Raw genomic sequence first — 26,401 nt, 5'->3', positions numbered from 1 at the left:
CAGGGATAAACCAGCTTGTCTGCTGTTACTGTAACATTCCTGAAGGTGGCAGCAGAGGAACATAAATATAAATATATATATATATATATATATATATATATATATATATATATATATATATATATATATATATATATATATATAAATATAAAAGAACTTGCATGGGATTAAATGACATCTTTTCTACTGTAAAGAATCCATTCTAGTTTTGGTATAATACTGTAGATATTGATGTTATAGAGAGTTATTGATATTGTAAAAAGGTACACAGTCATTTTAATTTATTTCATTTGTAAGTTTATTTTATTATGATTGTATCACTATACGACCACAATGTAAAGTCTTTCAAGCCAACATAGTCACCTACAGCAGAGAAGGATTTTCATGGTGTTGTGGGAGCAAGCTGTGCTGATCCGTCTGTCCGTCCTCCTGAACTGACTGGTTGTGTGTCTCATTATAGAATAAAAGACTTGAATCAGCCTGACTCCTGTGCCATAGATGCTCATGACATATTGTTTTACAGCAAGCCCTCCTGATGTATGAACACAACAGGCCTACCGACTGTAGAGTGTAATCTATTTCTTCACCATAAGATGGCGTCTGATGTAACACGAGCGTTACTGGTTAGAATGAAGGGCTGGAATCAACGTCTACACCGAGCACTGTGTTTCCAATACTTACAACAAATCATTATTTTAGTGTACAGCAAGACTCTTCATGTAGAAACACAATACTGATTCTATTTTTGAGAGTGGTGGAAGATATGTCTTCACCAGAAGATGGAATAATCCACAACGGGGGAAAAACTCAAGACAGAGACTCATCAGCCAGACATTTCTCCGTTCTCTGTTAAAGAGCGGCTGAGATTGACACTAAAATAAGAATTGCTGGCAGCCCTTTTGATAGACGAGTATTTTCTTTGTGTTGAGGAGCTGCAGCATTTATTAACTGACACACAGTCTGTACTCTACATTTACTGCCTTATTGACAACTGACTGCTAACCTTCTTCTTTGCTCCACTTGTGTTCACGTCACGTTTCTGCTGCTCGCTCTCTGCACTCGCTCAACCACACATACATACATACACACACACACACAGTTACACACATACATACACACACACACACACACACACACACACACACACACACACAGTTACACACACACACACACACAGTTACACACACACACACACACAGTTACACACACACACACACACACACACACACACACACACACACAGTTACACACACACACACACACAGTTACACACACACACACACACACACACACAGTTACACACACACACTCACACACACAGTTACACACACACACAGTTACACACACACACACACACACACACACACAGTTACACACACACACTCACACACACACACAGTTACACACACTCACACACACACACAGTTACACACACTCACACACACACACAGTTACACACACACACTCACACACACAGTTACACACACACACTCACACACACAGTTACACACACACACTCACACACACAGTTACACACACACACTCACACACACAGTTACACACACACACAGTTACACACACACACACACAGTTACACACACACACACGCACACACAGTTACACACACACGCACACACAGTTACACACACTCACACACACACACAGTTACACACACTCACACACACACACAGTTACACACACACGCACACACAGTTACACACACTCACACACACACACAGTTACACACACACACACGCACACACAGTTACACACACTCACACACACACACAGTTACACACACTCACTCACACACACAGTTACACACACACACAGTTACACACACACACACACAGTTACACACACACACACGCACACACAGTTACACACACACACACACACAGTTACACACACTCACACACACACACAGTTACACACACTCACACACACACACAGTTACACACACACACTCACACACACAGTTACACACACACACTCACACACACAGTTACACACACACACAGTTACACACACACACACACAGTTACACACACACACACGCACACACAGTTACACACACACGCACACACAGTTACACACACACACACACACACACAGTTACACACACACGCACACAGTTACACACACACACACACAGTTACACACACACACACACAGTTACACACACACACACACGCTGCCTTATTCCCTAACGGAGCGACGCTACTCTTGTACCTTTCACGTAGACGTCCTTTGAAGAAGGAAGAGAGGGAGGATGACTAAAAAGAATCCACAGTAACGTAGAGTGTGAGTGAAATCATTAGTAGCCTGTTGATATTAATGATCGTCTGATATTTTAGCAGCGGCGCTCATCATTTAGCAGCGGTGGAGCGCCGCTGCTGAATGAATATAGTGGAAACACTGGAACCAGGTGAAGTGAAGATAACGTGTTACTGGAGGCTGATGGGTGTTTTTCCTGATGACTGCATGATTCCAGACAGGAAGTTTAGAAGAATAATGGACTTGGTTTCAAAGCCGCACTCCACACTTTGGTGTGGAACATTTTGGGTTTAATGAATGAGAGAGAAGAGTCCGTTAACATGAACGAGCCAGTATGTCAACTTGGCAGTATGTTGCCTGTTAAGGATTGAATGACTCTATACTCCTGTGCCAAATGTTTAATAGTAGTAGGAAAAGAAAAATGGCCAAACGCGTACTGTGCCGGGGATTTGACAAATCATTTGAAATGCTGGTTAACTGCATTAGAATTGAATAGTTTTGATGAGTTGTGTGATGTGGCGGTCTTGAACAGTTCTAGTTCTATTAACAAACACAGATTCAACGTAAGGCAGATGTTCTGTATGACGTGACAAACTCAGATTTGTCCCCCGTTTTAGGTTGATGTAAATCAGCATTTAGCCGTCATAGAAAAAAGGGTCAAAGTGATATTAAGTTGTGTGAAAGTTGGGTATTCATTAAAGGCAGACATTGAAGCAAGATCACTTTTATTGGAGATTTATGTTAAAAAAGAATCTAAAGTTCTAAGCACGCCACTTTAAGGTGCTGCCCATTTACATCCCCCAAACTTCATAGTTATCAAGCATGTGTTTGTTTGGTGGCTTTTAACAGGATTTAAAAAGGCAATTGTAGAGAAAAGATTGGCATTACTAAATGACTGGGCTGTTTCTGTGGAAAGCTAATTAGGGATATTGAAAAAAATATATATAAACATTAACAGCTGGTTAAAAAGTAACACAAATGATTTTATTATCAATTTTCAATGTTTTATCTGCTATAATGTATTATGTATGAATATAGCATCTTCCTAAATTGCATTATAATTAGTGTTATGATTTTAGTTCATTTTCAGTTGTTCCCTGTCTTGCTGCTTCAGACTGCGTTTTCCTGATTCACGTCCGCAGCGGGCCTACGGTGGCCGGCGTGAATGTGGGACTAGCCCCTCTCTCACAATCATGGATGTATAATAAGAGCTCTTATAATACATCTATGCTCACAATGCAATGTGTGTTGTACGTGGGAAGATATGAGTGTTCATGTGTTCAATGTAGATGTAGATGTGATGACATGTGGGGCAGACAGCCCGCCGCCCCGCAGCAGCGTCATTTGAAATATTTTAAATGACGCTGCAGTGCGGCTACAGCGCGAGCTTGAAATTTACAGTCGGCAACAGAGGGGAGACTTTCCTCCAACGCTAGCAAACTTGAATGAATTAAGTGGATTTCATAACCAAGCACAGGGTACAAAGCCTTTATTTGGAGGAGAAACTGGATTTAAAGCGCCTCGGAGCCCAGCAGCCACGGAGTACTGTCATCACTCAAACTGCTGGTTAAATTAACCGCGGGAGGAAAAACCGCCATGCTGCCCTTTTCTGAGCCGTCAGCTGGTAAGTGAAAGTATATTTTGGTGGTTCTGGTCCGTGCATTGGCCATATTGTTGTGCTGGATCGATTGATGTAGATGGTGACGAGTGTCAGTGTGTCCGTGCTTATCTACTGAGGTTGTTGTCATAAAGTTGTTGTCACAGAATAGATTAGTATCCTTAAAAAGTTGTCTTTGCACTTCGTTGTAGTGTCGAGCTCTTTGCTGTTCGTTCATGGCCATGTAGGCTGATTTGTTCTGAGCTTGGCTGTGTCGGCTTATGACGATATAATATCGCATTATTAATGAATCAATATTTCAGAGAGGTTGTGCTTCAGTGATGCGTTCAGGCGCCTCGTTCCTGAACGCATCACTGTCGTGAGTCAACCAGCCAACTTCAGCTAATGCTTTCTAGAGATCGTGGCTTTTCCCAAACTGAATAAATACAACACATATAGACACAAAACTGCTTTGCTAGCTCAATCTCGTTGTAACTAAGATATCCGTTGAGAAAAATATTTTTTCCATGGACAGATTTAGCTACTACGTCCGCAAACTTCACATATATTTGTAAGCTAGTAGCGCCACAGCACCGGCACAGCTGATGGAGGATGCTGGAGTGGAAGCTGAGATAAACTCTCAACTGAAGGGAAAATGGTTAAGTTTAGCTGTGTGTGGGGGAGCCAGATAATGATGAAGAGTGAAGAAGGGTTCAGGTTTTTCTGTGTGTGTGTGTGTAACTCGTCTCAGTCTCAGAGTTCAATCCACCCAGTAAAGGGTCCGTTTTGTTTTCCCCACAACCCCTAATCAGTTCAGTTCAATCCACTTTCACAAACATTAACTCAAAACTCCACTCCGGGTTTTCACCGCAGATCCCCCACAAAACAAAACAAACCAAAGACACTAGCAAAGCCACACATAATATTTTTAGTGATAAGGCTTTTTTCATTTGAACACGGCTAGGTGTGCTGTTCTAAATGTCTAGTTGACCAATCAGATTGCTCGGTGGGAACTACGTGTTGTGTAATTCAGGCTTGTGACAGTGGTGATGTAACTTGTGTAATTTCTCTCTCTCTCTTCCTCTGTTTATGTGTACAGGACCTGCTAGAAGCCACTTTGTTGTTAAAAGTGTTTTGTGGAGCCATGCATGGACCCATAACATGTTAAAAACACATCAGTAGCAAGAGCAAGTACTGTAGTTTTCCTGGTATGTAGCCTATCTATTGAAGTAGTTGTTGCCCCACCAATTTTTTAAAAACACCACTGCTCATGCCAATGTGTTGCTCAGTTCTCAATCGTTGGTGATTCCACTGTCTGACAAACTCAAGGCAAGATTGCTGGATTCTTCCGAGATAAACATAATGTAATGCTCAGACTTGCACTTCATTATTTGAATCAAGAATTCCTACACTCTCCATGTACTGAAATAGTTGTCAGTAGAAGTCAGAGACAACTCTATTGCCATCCGCCCACAGCCTCTCAATCTGTTGATTATGAACACTTCTAGCAGCTATATAACTCCCCCGGTCCGCACCCCTGTTCTCAATCATAAACCTTGCCACATCTACATTTTCTCCCACTCTGTCCCCTCTGACTCTGAGTGGCAAACCAAACTGAGATACACCATTGCAGAAAAAAGAGAGAACAGTTGAAGCACGCTTGTTTGTGCAACGTTCCAAATAAACGACTGTAGCCATCAATGCATCCATGGAAAACAAATCTCCAGGCGATCAGTTTATGATTGGAGTCAATGTGCCTGTAATGAAAATGGAGAACAAGGTTAAAGTGACTACAGAACACATATACAACTGCACGGTTGGTCTTCATCTAGAGACTGATCAGCCTACTACGCTGTTTTATCTCTGTTGTATATAGTAATGGGTGTAGCCGTCTGTCCGTGTGTTAGCATTGTGGCCGGATTTGCACAAAGCTTTGTAGAAGGTTCATTGTAGATCAACTGAGAATTGATTAAATTTCCACAATCATCCACCAAATGGGGGCGCTGTAACCCTGACCAATCACTAAAAGGCGTAACTTCCGAACGCATTTCACGTAACACCACAAAACCTTGTAGAAAGGTTGGACATGGGCCGAGGAAGAACTGATTAACTTTCCACCTGGATTGTCCTTAAATGGATATTTCACTTTAGTAAAACTTGTCAAAATTCAGCAGTCTTACCTCTATCAAAGTGCATCTACAAGTAAGCTAGTGATCACTGCTGTCCTTGTTGTCTGCCCTCAACACCACCATTTCTCCCAGGTGTCAGGCTCCTCATTCACTTCCATTCATTTTTGGGACCTAGTCTAAATATTATACTGGTGGTGTTGAAAACAGATAACGGGGACAGCAATGGTCAAAAACTTACCCTTCGATTGCTTTAGATGTGGGTAAGACTACTGAATTTTGGTGGAGGTGGAGTGGGGGACAGAGGAGGACGGGTGCCTGCTGTCCTCTGCATCTCTTACATTGGACTTAATGTATTTCATTTTTTTTCATGCTAATCTGTGATTGGCCATGACACGTAAAATTTCGCTCCAAGGGACGACGTCCTCTCTAACCAATCAACAACCAGAATGCAATATTGACATCAAGTTGGTCCAATGATAGTTTCCAGATTTCATCTTCAATTCTCTCCACTGTAAGGCAGAGTAGCAGCAGTAGATAGCTCCTTGCGTTAGCCAACGCAACAGTTAGCTTGTTGTAGCAGCCTGAAGGACTCTTTATACATCCATGGAAGGACTGTCGTTAAGCTAACAGGAGAAATTATCTGGACTGTGCAGCGCAGCAGCAGCAGGACGCTGACGGGAGGCTGGAGAGAGAAGCAACCGGAGAAACAACCAGGAGAGTTAGCTTGTTTGTCATTGTTGCTAATGATATCAGACTGGTTAACCAGCAGCCACAAAGTTCTGTTAACTAACAAAAAAGATGACCAACAGCTACAAATGGACGTTATGACATGAATACTTCATCTCCATGATAGAAAGAAGACATCAGATAACGTGAGTCAGATACAGCTTCTCTCTCTCTGTCTCTTTGGTCGCTAATTTCATCTCTGATGGTTAAATGTCTCTGTGTGGCTTTTTTGTGTTTTTTATCTCCTTAACAAGAATGCAGCAGAGATCATATAATGTGTTGTGGGTAACGTTAGTTTGCTTGTTGATGTTACAGTGAGCTGTCTGGACTCATTCATTGTTTTTAATTGAGTGGTTGTTCAGTCACCTGTTGATGTGATTAGTCAATGAGTGCAGGAGGTCTGGCTGCTTGCTTCTGACAGTTTCTTTAGTTCCTTTTTAAGCTGAGCTGTATATTGAGTAATAAGCTTAAAGTAACTAGAATAACAAGTGTTAACTAGTGGTGTAACTGATCGTAGTTGATCCATGATGCGTACGTATCGCCCCCCACGGTTCAGCAGGCATATGAACTGTGGATTAATTGCAAAATTTAATGTCTCAGTTAAAGTAGACATTTTAGAGACAAAGTAAACAAACTGCTGTAAGTACAAGTCATAGACAGACAGTGTGCCGTTAACGCTAACAGGGATTTTGAAGAGCAACGATCAAACCAGCATGTAACAGGTCCGTTGTGACATTTGAGTTATGTTTATGTAATGGGTTGGAAATGCCACATGTTAAATTTTGTATGTAAACAGACACCCCCTAATTTTTTGTTAATTATTTGAACTAATCTAACTCTGTTTATACAGTTTTGACATCAGGCTCTAATGCCACTGTGGATACCTGAAGGAGGTCACTCGTATCTGCTCTGCTCATGCGCAGCTCAATATTAAATGAGCATCGGCTAGAGCAAGACGCTAACTTTGGCTCTCTCCCTTATTAATCCACAGGTATGTTAAAACTTGCTTTTCTATGATTAGCTTTGTTTAATAACTAATGTAAATGCATTGGAAATCGTTCTGTGAAGTTGTGACATGGTTTAGAGATGTATTTGAAACGTATTTTTGTTGCTGTATGTTTCGTGGGCGCCGCCATTGATAATAGTTACCTCCGTGAATTTCGGTTTTCTACTATTTTGTCAGTGAAAGTTACAGACCTTTGCATGTGGTAACATATGAAAATGTGCTTAAAAGATTGTTTTAGAGTATAAGCCAGTCAGTCACGAGTTAACGGTAAATAGAGATGCTATATTCAAACCAGTTTCACTTCCGGTCGCTCGTTAACAAGGCAGAGTCGCGCCATTTTGTTAAGAGGTTAAGTGCAAGTGCAAAGGAGTGTTACGCTAATGTTGCAGAAAGGTTTTGTGTGTCATATCAGTGTAGGATGAGTGTAACTGTGGTCTATGTGTTAAAATAGGAGTGATTGTAGTAATGTCAGTAAAGTAAATGTGTGTTTTGGGTAATATAATTTTTGTGCTGTATTTTATATTTTATACATATATATATATATATATATATATATCTTAGATTATATTTTATCCATATATTACATTATATTGTAGTTAAGCCTATTCTTATTCTTATTATTGAATTCCTGTGAAGTTATTTTTCTTTAGACAAAATGTTTTATATTGTTTATTGTGAATTTGGTTTCAACATTTATTTTATTTCTGTAACATGTTTTGTGTGAATGTGAAATATGAACCTTGTAGCTGTAGGTTTCAGGAAACTGACGTAACTGAGGAATATGTACAGTTTTATACTGTTGTGTCAATATTAAATGAGCATCGGCTAGAGCAAGACGCTAACTTTGGCTCTCTCCCTTATTAATCCACAGTCCACAGACCATGTTTTTATCGGCTACACAGTGCACCCTTATTATCATCAAGTTTTGATGATGTGGACAGAGGCTGTTTCATTCACTGTTTAAAAGAGGAAGGTTTCATGCCTCATATTGCAATAACTAAGCTTTAAATATTTTATATATTTTATTTTACTTTATTTCATTTAGACATTGGACATCTTAAATGTTGTTTTCATTTAAGACCATGGGCAAAAGTTCCTTGCTGTTTCTGGCTGTAAGTGTGTTACAGAATAAATGGAGAACGCTGATCCTAATAATGATCCGATCCGAGACTCAAATCCATGATACGATCCAAACCGTTAGTTTTGTGTTCATGTTAACACCCCTAGTGTTAATATATCAGCTTTGTAGACTATATTTTGTATGTCGTGCACATAGATAAGATTGTGTAAGTCATGTATTTGATACATGCATTAATACTTTCTGATGTGAACCTACACTTTTAGATCTGTGAATGTTTTTAGTGTTCAGTCTCTCTAGTATTCAGCACTGATCTGAACCTGTATCACATTATAAGCTTTGTGCTACTTAATATATTTCTGTACACTAAGAAAATACACAGGAAACACGTGTAAATCATGTGATATGTTGTCTGTTTTTGATGAGAACATAAATCTGTTGACGTAAAAGAACAATACTATAAATCTGAATTTCACTTTGTTGGTAAAATGACACATTTGATCCACTCCATGGCTAAAATAAGCTCTTCTTTGTTTAGAGACATTATGTATATGCTAAATGTCTTTAAAGAAGCAGCCTTTTCACCACTCAAGCTAATTGTTTTATTGGCATATAAAATTGCCCCCCACCCCTTGCTGCATGTGTGCACATGATGTTGACACGTTATGTGTATGTTTGCAAATTATGTACAATAATTCATTGTTCGAACAGCAGTGATTTGCATCTGACGCATCTAGGTCGCGGAAGTGGTACTCAAAAAACTGGTCCAGGGTTGGCAGGTCTGACTTTGTGATAAAAGCATGAAAATCAGCAATATTATATGTAGGCTATAGTTTTCCGTGCTGTACCATATCTAGTGCCGATTGAGCTGGACCTCATGGGGGGCTTGCCTATTTGTACTATCTGCTAGTTTTTCCTGGACTACACCTTGATAGTGACTCAAGATAAAACAAATCAACATTTACCATTTACCTAAGATCAATGAAAATTTGAATATATTTAAACTTAAATTCAATTCAGTAGCCTTATCTGAGACATGGTTAAATCAAGAGAAAGGTATTGATTTCCATATTGACGGTTTTGAGCTTCTTTATATCAATAGAACCAACAACAGGGGAGGGGGTGTGGCCCAGTATGTGGACAGTGACTTGAAATGCAAACCAGTTGAATATATGACAACTGTAATTGATGATTTAATGGATAACCATGGAAACTGAAGCAAGAGGGATGAGGAATATACTTGTGTATACAGAACATCGGGGTCACATGTAGAAACATTTTAAGATAGTTTGAAAGAATTAATGAAAATAAAACGTCTGCAATCTGTGGAGATTTATTTAATATTGACCTCCTAAATGTATCTAAACATAAAACATCAGATTTTCTGGATGCATTATATAGAAGAGGGCTATACCTATTGATCACCAAGCCCAGTAGAAAAACCTCCATTTGTGCAACATTAAGCGACTATTTATCTGTGTTTGCAATATATGATTAATATGAAATATATGATAAATATATGACTTATCATTGTATGATAAACATTGTCCAACAACACCATGTTAACATAAACGTGGTTATAATAAAAAGCCTTGGATAAAAAATGGGCTTACAAACTTTATGCAAAAAGAAAAACAAACTTTAGAGAGATTTCATAGCAGCCAGGTGATAAAGAAGTTACAGCAGGAGGAGGAATAATCCTGTTTGTGTGTCAGTGAGCATCTGGAGCATCTTAACAAGATTGTGGAGTAGCTCCTAAAGAAATGAGCCCAGAAGAGAGTAGAGATTAGGGTTGTGCCCGAATGCAAATAATTTAGTCAGCAAAGCACCAATAGTGTTTTTTTAACTAATATTTGTTTCATATAAATATTTTAAAAATTATTTGTATTCGGGAAGAAACCCCCCCCCCCCCCCCAAAAAAAAAAACATGTCAAATACCAGCACGCATGTCTGTTACATCACTATCTCAGTCTCTCTCATCTGCTCCGCTGTTACATCTATCAGCAGGTTCTGTTCGTTTTTAAGCTGAGCCGTATATTGAGTAATAAGCTTAAAGTAACTAGAATAACAAGTGTTTACTAGTGGTGTAACTGAACCATCACGGGGTTTGCCTGCAATACATGCCCTAAATCTTTCTCCTCACAGAGGAGCCTCTCGGCCCATCAGAGGAGGAAACACCTGGGCTTGTATGCCAGCAAGGCAAGAGAGCGGAAGGCTAGGGCGGCAACCGACAGTGGGTGGACCCAGGCCCAACTGGCAACCCTAGAGCGCGTACACAACGACCTCGGCGGAAAATCTGGGTTCCTCGAGGCAGCGGTTTCGGCCCTCCCCCACTACACCAAGGCCCAGATACAGCGAAAATGGAGGAGCCTCAGGAGGCTGAGGAGAAAAACTGTGGATAAGTCCCCCACAGCGGTTGCCTTAGGGAAGTTGCCGGACCTCACTGAGGAGCTGCCTCCCACAGCCCCGGTGGCCCTGGTCAAGGAGCACCTTGCAAAGACCTTGCAGGTGAACAGTGCTGATGGCGTGTCACCACTGACCTCCTCCTGCAAGGCAACCAACCGTTATCTGAGGAAAGTACTCGCGAGACTGCGGATTCGGGGCCACGCTCGAATCGTGAGTACGGGAAGGAAGACCTGGTCGGATCGTCAAAAACGCCTCAAAATGAACAAGAGGCTCCGATACAAGAACTTGTAGACGCTGTATCGGAGCAACAGAAGCTCTGCTGCGAGGTTGGTGCTCGATGGCAGGGAACAAACGGTCTGCCGTATTGATCCCAGACTGGTCACTGAGACATACAAGGGGATATGGGAGAGAGACGACAGTTTCGTGGGCCTTGGTCAGTTCGCCTCCTTGCCAGAGGCGGACAACTCGTCCCTATGCCCTCCCATCTCACCGGCTGAGGCGCTACAGGCACTTCGGAAGATGGACCAGGTGAGTGCGCCTGGTCCTGATGGCGTTGGACACAACGTCCTACTTATGTGGGACAAGAAGGGCGAGAAGCTGGCGGACCTGTTCAACGCCATACTGTACAGTGGGCGGTTGCCGAGGTGCCTGAAACAGAGCCGAACCACCTTGATCCCCAAGTCTAGCGATCAGAGTAAAGCCGGCGACATTAACAACTGGCGCCCGATTACGATCGGCTCAGTAGTCTTGAGAGCGTTCTCAAGAGTCTTGACCATGAGACTGACCGAGGCCTGCGCCATCCACCCTCGTCAGCGGGGCTTCACGGAAGCGCCAGGCTGCTCCGAGAACCTGGCCATCCTCGACGGACTTATCCTGGTGAGTGCACAAACACTCTCCAACATACAGGGTGACACCATGTAGCTGAGTGAAATCCTGTGAAAAATGTTATATAACTCATTCCTCAGAGACACACATCCAAAGGGGTACGTCTATTTGAAGGGGAGGTATCAGCACTGTGGAGAAGTCCAGATTATATATATATATATATATATATATATATGGCAGGAGAATATACTCTCCGATTACAGGCTTCTCTATAATATTGTAAAAATATACTATATGAACAGCAATATGGGTTTAGATCTAATAGGGAAACTTGGAGCTTGTGGAGGAAATATCACCTGCAATAGAAAATAAGGAATATGCAGTGGGAGTATTCATGGATCTCAAAAAGCATTTGATACAGTTGACCAGGACTTATTATCCAAGAAATCAACGATAACTGTTACTCACAAATACTGAAGGTGACTTGTGGGGTTCCCCTGGGCTCAGTGTTAGGACCATTGTTGTTTATTTTGTACATAAATAATATATGTAAGGTTTCCAAAATATTAAACTATATTTGCAGATGATACACATTTATTTTGTCACAGTAATAATTTGGAACAACTTTTGGATACAGTGGAAAAAGAACTGGAAATGCTAAAGAGTTAAACACTTAAACTAACTAAGACTAGTTTAACTTTATAATATTTGAGAAGTGTTCAACTAACTCATACAGGAAACCCATGATGAATGATGTTGAATAGAAAGAGTGAAATTAAATTTGTTGGAGTAATATTGGATAATAAATTATGATTGAAGCCACATAAATTATATCAAAGCTAAAAGTCAATTTCAATACTATATAAAGATCCTCTAAATAAAGTTTTGTTATCCACCTTATGCTGTTCCTTCATAGTCCCACATATAACTTACTGTGTGTGTATATATCTCAAATGTAGCTCAGTCTAAAAAAAGTTTTCATTTTAGACAAATATGTAAATAAATAAAGATCAATAAATCATTTTTAAATGTTTAAAAATTATTCTATTCAAACCAGTTAAGTTGAATGTTTAATACAGTTCATAGTGAATTAAAAACAGGCAGATGAATAAATCTTTGTCATTGTGTTGGTGAAGTTCATGCAGTTCAAGTAGTTTGTTTGCTGTTCACATGAGAGCAGCGTGTTTATCTCACAACCTAGTCCCAGAGGACATAAAGTTGTCCATCTTAACATGTTGTTGATTTGATTGGTTGTTACCAACCTGTCAGCCAATTGTAAAGGTGGAGGGGCGGGATGTAGAGGAGACCCCGCAGAGTAAAGCCACGGGCTGGTCAGACGACGAACAGGAGCTGTGTGAAGGTTGTTTACGCTGTTGAAGACATGGACGTAGAAAGAAATGACTTGTCTCTCTATCAGAATTTGATCCATTTGGTCCGATCACATTTCAAAAGCCTAGAGGAGCCGCACGATTGAATTGTTTCATCCCCATTCAAGTTAGCCGGAGGCCTAAACCGGAAGTAGTCGACTCGGCCGGCGACCGTTACTAGTGCGCATGCTCTATGGGCCGCATGAACGAGGCCCCGCCGCCGACGCTGTATCCAATTCTCTTTGTACATCCATGGATGAAGACTGTTTATGTTCGTTGTGTTGATGGATGCAGAGTTTTACCGACGGGTAACGGACATAATAGCCACATGCAGAAGGTAAATAACCTCTGTGTATGTATTTTTTGTATCGCTTCATCACGACGTAGTGCGTGTAAAAGGTAGATGCTAATCGCGATTAGCGCTTTAGCGCGCTAGTTATATTAGCACATATTTCACCGTAGTAGCAGCTAATGTTACTGTTTGTTGCTAGCATGTGTTAATGTCAATTAGTTAAAAGCTCAAAATGAACTCGGCATGAGAAGTAAAGGAGCTTTAGGACGAGTTAAGTGACTGAGAACAACTGTCATGTACGTCTAATAGACGGAGGACCAGGAAACAGTCCTTGGACTCTATGGACGAGTTGATGTCTCCCGCTCAGCTTTCACTTCGTCTGGACTTGTCGCCCGCCAGCCTGTAACCTCACTCATCATTCCTCTCGTCATGCATCGCCCATGCTTCAACTCAGGGATTAGTGAGTAACAATTAACCAGTGCACCTGCTATTTTATTTTGTAGCTTGCATTTGCTAGTGCAGCGGCCATTTGTTTCAGGTCACTACGCTCCGAGCAACGACTCAGACCTGCAACGTTTGGTTCTGGTTTTAAAGGACACTGTTTTATTTTGTTTGTGTGTGTGTGTGTGTGTGTGTGTGTGTGTGTGTGTGTGTGTGCCCTTAAATTAGGAGCTCCGTTATTGGTAAATAAGATAAAGAGAGGTCATAACTTCTGAGAAAGGTTGGAAAGCAAAAGGGAAATACATTTAAGTTTTGTGTAATAGTTTTATTTTATTAATTGGTTTAAATATTGGTTTTATTAAAGGGGACGTATTATGCTTTTTCCATATTTTTATTTATATATATTATGCGTGTATTTGTGTGTCGGATGTTCATGTTAAAAGTGGCCAACGTGTCAAATAACGAGGTAAACGTATGTCACAGTCATCCCTGTGAGCAGAAAGCAGCAGCTTCAGACTGCTCTGAACGCTGTTTCTAACTTGTTTTTTTCTACTTTCAGCCCAAGCTGACGTCAGTTGGTGACGGATTTCTTTATATGGACATCTGCTACATGCACAGCACACAAGTTTGTGTAAACAAAACCACATAGAGAACCAAGAAACCCACTTTTTATTCAATTTAAAGGCTCTAAAACTTAAAGATTAGGTTGAATTTAAAACGGTTCAAATCATGTACAAAGTTAAAAATCAATTGTTACCTAAAAGTATCCAAAAGTTGTTTCAAATGAGAGAACGTCAACATGACTTGTGCAATAAATGATAAGTGAGGACTAATGTAAAATATCATTGTATTACAGTCAAAGGAGTTAATTTATGGAACAGCTGCAGTGAGGAACTGAAAACATGCAGAACATTTAGTTTAAATGAACATTTAAAAATAGCATATTAAACAAATATGACATGGACAATCAGAAAGAGACTGGCATAGAAGGACAGGGGAAGTTGTTATTGGTTTGTTTTGTTGTCTTAATATCTTGTGATCAAGTCACTGTCCACATACTGGGCCACACCCCCTCCCCTGTTGTTGGTTCTATTGATATAAAGAAACCATCAATATGGAAATCAATACCTTTCTCTTGATCTAACCATGTCTCAGATAAGGCTATTGAATTGAATTTAAGTTTAAATATATTTAAATTTTCATTGATCTTAGTGAAGTTTGCATAAAGACTTCTACAGTTGACACACTGCTGACCGACCTTCCTTCTTGTTGCTAGCCTTGAGTCAGGTGTGTTGAGACAGTATGTCCCAATGACCCGGCTGATAGCGTGCAATGACCAATCGGACAGCGCGTGCTACCCAGCTGATAGTGCCGATTAGACAAATTCAATCATCTCTCTGAAATCAGAAGTAAGAAGAAACTTTGGAAATAAGTGAAGATCTAAGGCGGGAAACTGGTATCATTAATATGAATGTGTTGGTCAGTTGTACCAGCATGGATAATCCCAGAACCTGAAGTCAATCTATGCATACTGAATAATAACAAAAGATAGAAATCAGGAGATATAGTCAAGGAAGTGAAGTCTCATCTGCAACAAGGATGGAGTTCATATTTACAGAATACAGATGGATCAAAGGATCCAGAGAGCGGGAAAGTGGCATTTGGAGTAATGAAGAATTCAAAACAGACATATCAGATGTCAGTATTCACAGCAGACATGTTGACAATATTAATGTGCACTTTGGTGGATAAAGAACAATAAACCAGACAACTCAGTCATATGTAGTGATTCAGCTGCAGCTTTAACTACAATAAGAGAAATCAAATCCAACTTCAGACCTGATATATTGGCTGAGATTTATCAAACATTATACTGTACCAGAACACAGACTATAGTTTATGTCATTTCACTATTCTGTCTGGTTCATGGATGATGTCATTCCTGTCCTATAAAGTACATGAATGTAGTGATCTATGTAGAAAACTTCAGGTATTTAACAGGTGCTGCACTAAGGCATCAGAGGCCACAAACTTTTAATAATTCCCATAAATATAAAACACACTGGCATGTGGCATGAATCCCTCAGCGCCCCCGAACCCCCCATTACATCATTTGGGAATTCCCATTGACATGAGTATGGGATTTCTTTCTTTTTCCAGTCCCTTAGTCCCTCTAACCAGTTGAGACGAGGGTAACTACACAGATTCTTCCACTTCAGTCTTTCATAACAAAAATATGAAAATTGCCTAAATTTTGCATTTTGTTGTCATGGAAACTGGATTTTTCTGGTTCAAAAACCCATAATAGGGAAAAAACCACAGAATGATAGTTTAGGGAGAACAGTAAACGGTGAACGGCTGTATTTGTATTTTTAAAATGTTGTTACATACATCAATAACTTTAAAAAGCTCCGTTTTTCATTGTTAGACTTTAGTTTCAGAAGAAGGAAATGGATTTGAGACGAAGGTACAAGGATTCTTTCATCCAGTGCAATAATTACTGACTTCAAATAATGAAGCTGTTCAGACACATGGACACAGCTGGAGAAACGGTTTTTACTCTGTGGACTTTACTGATGGAATATTGTACAGTTTTGGACTATATAGCCTAACAACACATATATCACTGTCTAAAGGAACATCAATAGCAAACAGTAGAGGGCAGCGATACGCTATGTTAGCATCTAGTCTAATTCAAAGAAGAAGAAGAAAACAGACACTTTGTATCCTCTGCATCACACTAACAGTTATAAACTCATAATGTAAAACCTTGAACATGTAACATCTGTGCTCATTATGTTTGACACTGGATCAGAGTAGGGAGTAGCATCATCCTGGACATGCTACAGTTCTTTTATAATTAGTCTGATAGCTTTGATGACATCCAGCACTGCACCCCACTCACATTCTGATATGTTTACCAGACTCCTTGTCTATTAAAGCTATGTGCACTTAATAACCCACATCAGTCTGTTGTGACTGTATGCTGATCAGGAAAGAGTCCAGACAGGTTCAGTAGAAACCTGGAGCTGCACTGATGAGTCCACCTTAAAGAGAGTTCACTGTTATCACAATAGTGTGTGGAAGAATGATTACTGGGTTATAATATTGTGTGAAGTAATAGAAAACGTAGATAATGTCTCTGTTCTGATCACCTTTTTGGGTTCACTAACATTGATTAGTTTTCTGATATTCTTAACGGCTGTACTTTGGAGATTAGTTGAAGACATAACTTAAATCTGTCTTTTAATCTGCCAGAATGGGTAGTGTTAACAGTAGACATCAAACAAAGGATAGATATGATAATGTGGACCTGTCTGCTCCAAAAATAAACTACATGAGAGTGAACTATAGTGATTCATCTGTGAAACAAATCAACATCTGGATGACTGAATCTAGCTTTCCGAGCACAGAAAGTTTCAGTATCAGACAGCTGAATCAGCTGAGAGAAAGACTGCAGGAGAAGGAAAAAGAGACTGAGAATAAAAAAGACAAAAGTAAGTTGATAACAGATCGGAAAGCTTTTGGTTTATGGATGAAAGAAGCACAAAACAGGGACAGGAGACCACAGGCAGGGACAGGTAGGATCTCATCTGTGTCTCAGTGTGTCAAAATGCAGGATTCTGAACTCGACCGGGTGCCGCCCAGGAGACGCATCGACCCGCCGCAACAACAAGATGAACAGCAGCCCGAGCTCGTCACACGCCTTATCCACGGCCAAGAGCACCACCGCCACATAACTCTGACTGTCCTCCGTCTCCGGTTCCCCTCATCTACCCTGATACATCTGTCTTACCAGGACAAAGCTGCCTCTCCTTCTCATACCAGGTCTGGTCTGGTATGAGAAGGATCTCAAAATCCATCCGTCGTCTCTATGAATCCATTCATCACCCTCCCATCTCCAGTGAGAACTGACACAGAGGGAAACATGATCCTGAATCTCCCCATGATGGAGGTAGCAGGTGCAGATGGACATGCCATGTTAATCCACAGACCGTGGACTATGGAGGACGTGAAACAGGCAACGACTCACCTTTCATCACCATCAGATGGAGGAATCTGAAGTGAGACGGCTCCTGGTGGTAAAGATGGGCAGTAACTGGGCCGAGATCTCAGCAGGATATCCAGAGAGTGATGTGAGACTGGCTGACCCCGACGGCGCATAATGACAGCACAGCCTATAGAGTTCACATCACAGATCCAAGCAGCTTTCCCTGTGAGATTGGACATGAGCAAAACATCCTCACGTAAACAAGAAGATGATGAAAGTGTTTGCAACTATCTCACTGGTCTGACAGAAGTTCACAACACACACAGCAGCCTGACACCTCCAGCTGACCTGAAGAATAATGCTGTTACAGCATGGGAAGCACATTTGAGAAACAGCTTCCTAAATGGACTGAAACCTGATATTTCCAACATGGTGAAACATATATGCATCACCTGGGACTCATGGAAGCACATGCTGTGCACGCTGAGAAGATCCTCAAAGAAAGCCAGAAGAGGAAAGGAGAAAAGAAAGAGAAAGATCTCCACATGGCTGCATCGACTATGTTCCAAGGACACGCCAGAGGGCGCGGACACGGCCGCAGCAGAGGTGGACTTAGAGGGGGCCGTGGAGGACCACGCACCACTGATCCAGATGCTTGTTCTCACTGTGGCGAGAGAAGACAAATCCAACTTACAAGCACAAGGCCGATGGACTCGGGGCGGCGGCCCGGGAGGGGGAGGAACCGGCACCTTTGACCACACTGACGCACGATGAGAGACAACCTACACATCAGATGGGTGATTGCACCACACACACACACACACTGATTGATGATGCCAAAGCTCAGTTAGAGAAGAAGCAGGAAACACACAGCCTGTAGACACATATGCTAAATACTCAACTGAAGCTAACGCAGACATGCCGACACACACACTCCTTGTACATGGTAAGCATGTAACATTTCTTGTTGATCTGGTGCAACACACTCTGTTATTAGACACGTTTTCAACACCTCTAAAGATGAGAGGAAGATACGTGAAGTCTGTAGGGGCGTCAGGTGACACCGTTCTGGAAAAATCCATTATCATGCTCTGACGATGTTACAGGCAAATTGAAGCTTTCATTGTTGCTGTCAAACTGTTGCCCAATCAATCTAATGGGACGAGTTGTGATGTGTTTATTGGGTATTTGTCTTGTTTCCACATCAAAAGGGGTTATTGTTATTGGAACAAGTGACACTCACATATTAGTGAAATACAGCCCTGACACGCTGCTTTATGTGTATGAATGGAAGCTCTGCACATCAGCTGTGACTTCCGTAAACACCGCTCTTGTTGATAACGCGTGCTCACATTCAACACAGACTACATGCAACCACAAGATCTACACTGCACTGCACACATACATGAAGGGAGAGATGCAGAGTTTGAGAAAAGATGGTTCAAAGAAGGTTGCCTGAGAGAAAAGCTAACGTTAAGTTCTATGTTTGGGAATAAACACAGATGTGCTCTTTCAGTGACTTTGCCTGAACAAACAAAGCCAAAGCAGATTGATGAATCTTCACTATAGTTCCCTTTCAGTGATTCAGGGTGGGATTCTCTGTTTGAGGTTCCTGACTCATACCCACACATGTCACTTTCCAAATACAGGGAAGGAAAATGGCAGGATTTGGATCCATGGGTGAGACGATGTGAAAATGCAGAAATATTGAGTTAAATCTGATCGTTATGTTCAGTATAATCCTGTTTTTGAAGGATTATTGATAGGTAAAAATGACCAAATAGACTGAGGTTGGTTGAAGTCAAGCGTCTCTTTAATCCAAACCAAACATATGTTGTAGACACGGAGAGTCCAGAGTCTCCGTGGAGAATTCTGACAAGACAAAGGAAAGACACTGGTATATATTGACGGCCTTGATGCCCTGGGGAGGCACCTTTAGTTGTTTACAGATTCCTTCTAACAGACCTAGACAAAGCTTTACAGAGCTCTCACTTCCACATGATGTCCATATAACTATCATAGTGTTCCTCTCAAGGCCCTGCCGCCAAATATATACATACATATGACCATACCTACTTAACTAATACATGGATCATTTTCCCTGTTTATACTTTGTGAAACAAATGAATAAAATCAAAAACATAGAAAAAATGTATAGTGAGAACTAAATGTGTAATTGATTAGGATAAAATAATACAGGATACAATCAACATCAACATCAAATCATCATGAATGAACATAGATATAAAAGTGGATTTTAAAATGATTACATGGATACATGATAAAAAGATTACAATCATAAATCAATCAACATCAACTATGCCTAAGTCAGTAATTAATTGCTAATGATTAATAGTGATTAATAATTTTGACAATATCGATTATACCACCATAATTGATGAAAATGATCAAAATACATCACATCAGTAAGTTACAACGTTTCCATCAGAATCATCAGTCAATATCACTTCTCACGATTTTCAATATTAACGTCATAAAGAATCCTTCTTCTGTAACATTACATCACAGATCCAAAAGTAGGAGTTGTTCTTGATATCTTGCTTCCTGGTGCATGACCACAGCTACAGACTTCTTTACCAGTGCCTTGATAATGGGAATGATGCAACAAACACTTACAAAGATCAGAATCAAAAATGGAGCGACTGGAGCCAATAATTTCAAACAAACAGCGTACCATGGACCGGTTACGAACCAGGACCTGTCAAATGTTGAGTCATGATCAACAACATCACGCAATGAGGTCAGATTAGCAATAGCCTGCTGAATGACTCCTCCCTCATCATCATTAGCAGGGATGTATGTGCAGCATGAGGCACCTACGAGAGCACACACACCTCCAGTGGCTGCAGTGAGTTGATCTAGCACAATGCGGTTCTGAAGGGCAACGGCCCTGAGGCCTCTCAACTCCTCCCGTTCAGCCTGCCACATAACCAACGTAGTGTTTACGAACCCAGAGAACCTGTAGTTCATAGTTTCCATCCTCAGCATCACTTTACCCACTCCAAGAGACGGGAAGAGTGACAGCATGACTTTTTCACCAGTGGACCACAACTTATGGTCTTCTGGAACATTAGAGCACCAGACAGGATCATGCGGCTGACTTACATCTCTCCTCATACGCTGCTCACCCGGAAAGTTCACCAGGGTGGGGCATAGCTGAAACCATGAAGGAATGATCAGTCGGCTCCACAGCTGCACAGCGACCCACCCAGCCAGGAGGAAGTTGAGCATACATGTAGTACCCACAGAGAAACATTACATCAGTCTGTGGATATGTCCCAAGGACGTCTGGCACGGTGGAGTAAGGTGCACACGCACTGCCCATCACTACCTGTGAATAATTTAGGGATGCTTTGCCAATGTTCGAGGTACAAGGACTGGAAATAGTAGAGCAGAAAAGTTTTGGGATCTTTCCTACTCTGATGGAGGAGGACTCAGACAGAACTCATTTTGAGCAAAACAATCAAATTTAATTTCGGGTCTCAAATGGACCGGCCCAAACAAGGGTTCACTCCCGACACTGAGAATCTTAAACCTAGAAAACTTTGGACCTGAGTAAGGCCGCAGGGGTGGTAACACATTTCCAGTTGTCCTAAAAACTGTTTGATTTAAAACCGTTGAGTCGACACTAGAAACCAAGATATCAGGAAACAAACTCTTTAAGTCTTTAACAGGTCTGGGGACAACATGGGGGTTGTTTGTAGCAATCGGCATATGGCTGCACACATAGCAATTAGAGCGGTTCTTGGATTCAGCAACATACTTGGCATAAGAATACCAAAAGTTAAGTGTGTACATGGTGGAGTGTGATTTCCTTGCAGAGATCATTCCCAGCCAAACATCTTGAGCGTGGATGATGACATCATCTTCCATAGACCGGGCCCCTCTGAGCAATGATAGATAAGGATGAATAGTAGGGAAGAACCATATGCAGATTGGTATCATCAAAACAGTCACACAGAGCAAAACAATCATCACTTTTTTACACAGTAACCAATAATACCACCACTGTAGGAAGGATATGGTTGTTGGAGTCTCCTGTGCTGGTGATGGAGGTTGTCTGTTCCTCTGGGACGCCATGACCTCAGTATTCCTCAAGTCCACCAGGTGGCAGCAGCAGCCCGAAAACCTTTCAACTCCTAAATCCTCAGGGCCCACTTTGAAAAAACACTGAAATCTTCACCGGTTTGAGACGACACTGCACCTCTATCTGCACGGCGCCCCCTGTGGAGCCGGACTTACAGGTCACCTGAGGAGTGGCTGAGAAGGCAGTACGGACCCACTACTCACTCACCGGGGTGAGTACTGGGTCACGTCTGGAGGAGTAGAAAGCAACAGGTCTTAATTTATCCCCAAACTCCTGTAACAGGACAGATGTCATAAAACCATTTTTGCAATCCACTGTTTGTATGAAATCCTTTTTCATGTTAGGTAAGGCAAGTACAGATGAAGAAGCTATCAACTGCTTTAACTTTGTGAAAGCCTGCTCGCCCTCCTCAGTCCACACCACCTTATCTGAAGCAGCCATTGCTTTACCATAAATCATATTCTGTAATGGTTGTGCAATTTCGGCATAATTAGCAATCCATAACCTGCAGAAGTTGCAAGTACCAAGAAAAGACATCATCTCTCGCTTCGTTGTAGGCTGTGGTAACTGCAGAATAGTTGTTTTTCTCTGCTCATCCAACACATGGCCTTCAGGAGTTAGCGTGTAGCCTAAATATTTCACCTCCTGACTCCACAGCTGGAGTTTAGACTTAGAGACTTTAACACCAGCTGCAGCTAGATATCTCAACAAGGCCAAAGTCATGTTTTTGCACTTTTGCTGCGAGCTAGAAGTCACAAGAATATCATCAACATAAGTCAAAATCTGAGACTCCTGTTCAGGAGGTTCAAAAAGGTCAATACATTTTTAATTTCTTGTGAAAAGATAGTAGGGCTATCTTGAAACCCTTGAGGAAGTCTTGAATACGTCAGTCGTCTGTGTTTAAACGTAAACGCAAACCAAAACTGTGACTCAGGGCTCAAAGGAATGGTAACAAATGCGTTCGTCAAATCAATCACTGAGTACCAGACATTAGTGGGTTTTATGTTGTTCAGAAGAGTGTAGGGGTCTGGCACGTTTGGAGCTCGTGGAATCACAGCTCGGTTCACAGCTTGTAAATCATTCACTAACCGCCACCTGGAAGTAGCTTTTTTCACAGGCAGAATTGGTGTGTTGCAGGGTGAGTCAGGACAATCAACTAAAACCCCTTGTTTTATCAAACTGTCTATCAATTCTGAAATACCTTCCTCAGCTTCCGGCTTCAAAGGATATTGTTTGACCAACGGTCTATAAGAGCTTTTAGGTTTAATGGTAACAGGTGTGGCAGTACGCAACAACCCGATATCACCACCTTTCCCTGTACTCCACAGTTCAGAAGGTAACTCTTCTAACTCTTTTTCCTGCTCCTCTGTCAGCAAACACACTTTGTCCTGCAATGATCACAAAGAGGGCTGCAAATGAGTTGTGGCTGCTCCCACTGTTACCCAATTCAGCGCCTTCTTGTACAGACCGTGTCTCTGGTGGAAAAACACACCGTCCCCCCCGACTCATTCTGCACCCAACCTTTTAAGGTCCTCTCCTGCCCCGTCCACCGCCTTGACCTCCGCCCCGCCTGGTGTCCGCAGCTGGCATGAGACTTCTGCATTCTCTGGCGATGTGGCCCCTTTTCCCCACAGCGATAGCAAATACTTTCCTTCCTGCGGGACTCAGAAGAGAAAAAGCAACCATCACTACTTTTTTATGTTTCTTGTTTTTTTCCAGAACTTTTTCAGCGTGTTTAGCATGTGCGAGAATAACCCTTCTCTGCTCTCCTTCCCATCCGACCAGATGTTTTTTCACCCAATTTGCAATCTGTGGTTTTAAACCCCTCAGAAGGCAGGATGTTAACTGCGACTCGTAGTGTGGATTAACATTCTCTCCGATTCGCGGCTCCAGCCCACTGTGTCTATTAAATGCTTCCGTGAGCCTGGCAGCATATTGTGCTACTGTCTCTTTCTCCTCTTGTACCACAGTATCAATTTCAGCCCAATCATTTCTCCGGCCAAATGTTTCCCGAAGAGTCTCTGCCATTCGGTTCAGCTGTGGACCGAGCCCGAGCGTTCTATCTCGGTCCCACAGGAGCGGCTCACCGTTTTCCCCCATAGGTCTCCAATCAACATTTACAGTCGCCCAATCAGTAGTCAAACTTTGCATGAGACAGTTAGTCATTTCTTCCCCGTTTAGCCTATAGCTATTATACAGCCCATATATTTTATTGATGTATGCTTGCACATCTTTACGTGGATGAGGAATCCCATCTACTGCCTTTCTCACGTCCTCCTTTGTCCAATTACAGAAGACCCAAACCGAATCAGGTTGCCCTTCCCCTTGTCTGGGATTCGGCAGTTCAATCAGTGGCGCTACTAAATCGGACAGTTTTTTCTGTGACAGGTCACAATGTTGTCTGGTTCTGCTTGATATCGGAGGGTCTGTTACAGACCTCTCCTCCCCACTTAATTTGGTCGGATCAGGATAGAGAGATGATGCTTTTTGAGATACAGGGCTATTCAGGCTCAATCTCTTTATACCCTCTGTGATTCCACTTACCTGTTCCCAAGCTGCGGCTCCTTCCTGGTACGGTGGCGGGGTGCGCTGTGTGGTCGGAGGCGAGGATGACGCGAGGTCGGGGATCAGAGCGGTGTCCTGTACCTGTTTAACCACAACAGAGTGCAAGACAACAGAGCTTGCCACAGCATTAGTTCCATCATCATCTTGTTGTTTTACTTGGGCCATAGACAAAAGTTTCTTTCGTCTTCTGCTTCGTCTTCCCCCAGTCCAGATTTGCAAGAAACACCTTTGCAAAATCCTGATGTTGAACTGTTCATGGATGGATCAGCATCACGCAATCCTGACACAATCAATCAATCAAGTTGGTTTCTCTGTGGTAACTGCACATGACACTCATTGCTAAACCACTTCCTGCTTCACTGTCTGCACAGGCAGCAGAGTTAACATCTGTCATCGAAGAATGTAAACTGACAAAGGACAAAAAAGTGAATATCTATACAGACAGTAGATATGCTTTTGGCATTGTGCATGATTTTGGCACAATTTGGAAACCTATTGCACACCACACTCTTGTGTCACAACTGCTGGATGCTGTTCTACTCCCAAAACAGGTTGCTGTGTGTAAATGTGAAGCTAAACAGGGTCTTCTTTCCCCGCTGATTCTGCCAAGCCCGTTCCCTTGGCTGTGGTTTCGCTAGATAGTAGGAAGGGACAGTGGGAATCTCGTACATCCATTCATGCGCGTCACTAATTAGATGACGAGGCATTTGGCTAACTAAAGAGAGATGTAATTGGCCCCCGCCGTTTAACCCACGCTTTATAGAATTTCTTCACATTGACATTGATAGCTGGGCGGGACTGCACCCCCAAGCTCCGTTAGGAGTTTGGGGTATCCGTTGTTCCGACCCTATGGACGCCTCACGGCTGGCCCTCCGGAGACTTCTCTTAGACCGTGAGGGGACCGGCGTCACCATAGAACATGGCTATCCAGTCCATCTCTATTTCGTACCGTTTACCGTCTTACGTCGACGTGGACCCGCTAACCATCCACGCGTCATCCATAGTTTACGACGACTCCCGCGAAGAGGAACGGCCCAAGTCCCTTGCACTACCTCAAGCATTCAGAGGCTGTTCTACTATCTGGCCAAGATCTTTAACATCTTGCACGTGTCTATCGTCTGCAGGAGCGCCCTCTTGCTGAGGACTTCCGCATGCCCATCAGCTCAAGTAACCTGAAGTTACCCTGGTGCCATTTCCCTCTAGCCCCGAGAGGGAACCCGGCCACCTCGACGGTCTTTACCCCTGGGTAAAGACGCGTCACCGCCCCCCTGAACTTCATGTACTTGTCCACCTTCCGTTTCTCCCCGTCTGATAGTGTGCAAGGTGACTTTTCGAAACAGATAGTCACATCAAGGATCAAGGCAACCTGGTCCCGGATCATGATGAGGTCCGGCACTCCCTGTGTACCGTCTCCAGACTGAAGTCTCTTTTCCCTCTTCACACGCCAGCCTAAGTCTTCACCCTCCTTCGGGAGGAACACGCACACCTTGTTGTGGCTGGCCATGCGGTTCCTCTTGAGCTCCGCACAGTTCCCAATGATATGCTGCGCGGTCTCCTTTTCTTGTTGACAAAATCGGCACTGTTGCGACTCCT

At 42.2% G+C, this 26,401-nt stretch overlaps 2 long non-coding RNA genes across 2 annotated transcripts; both read left to right on the top strand.

The window, feature by feature from the left end:
- The first annotated feature begins 3,309 nt into the window (after positions 1-3,309).
- On the top strand, positions 3,310-5,039 carry LOC122983188. Its single transcript, XR_006403616.1, has 2 exons — positions 3,310-3,901; positions 4,974-5,039. It is a non-coding gene; the product is annotated as an uncharacterized LOC122983188 (long non-coding RNA).
- Positions 5,040-13,441: 8,402 nt separating this feature from the next.
- Positions 13,442-14,504, top strand: LOC122983169. Its single transcript, XR_006403595.1, has 2 exons — positions 13,442-13,748; positions 14,013-14,504. It is a non-coding gene; the product is annotated as an uncharacterized LOC122983169 (long non-coding RNA).
- The last annotated feature ends 11,897 nt before the right edge of the window (positions 14,505-26,401 follow it).

Source organism: Thunnus albacares, chromosome 5 (assembly GCF_914725855.1).
Source record: "Thunnus albacares chromosome 5, fThuAlb1.1, whole genome shotgun sequence".
In the NCBI taxonomy this organism is placed as follows: Eukaryota; Metazoa; Chordata; class Actinopteri; order Scombriformes; family Scombridae; genus Thunnus; species Thunnus albacares.
Note: the sequence above shows the minus strand (reverse complement) of the source record. Positions and strands in the feature narration are given on the sequence as shown.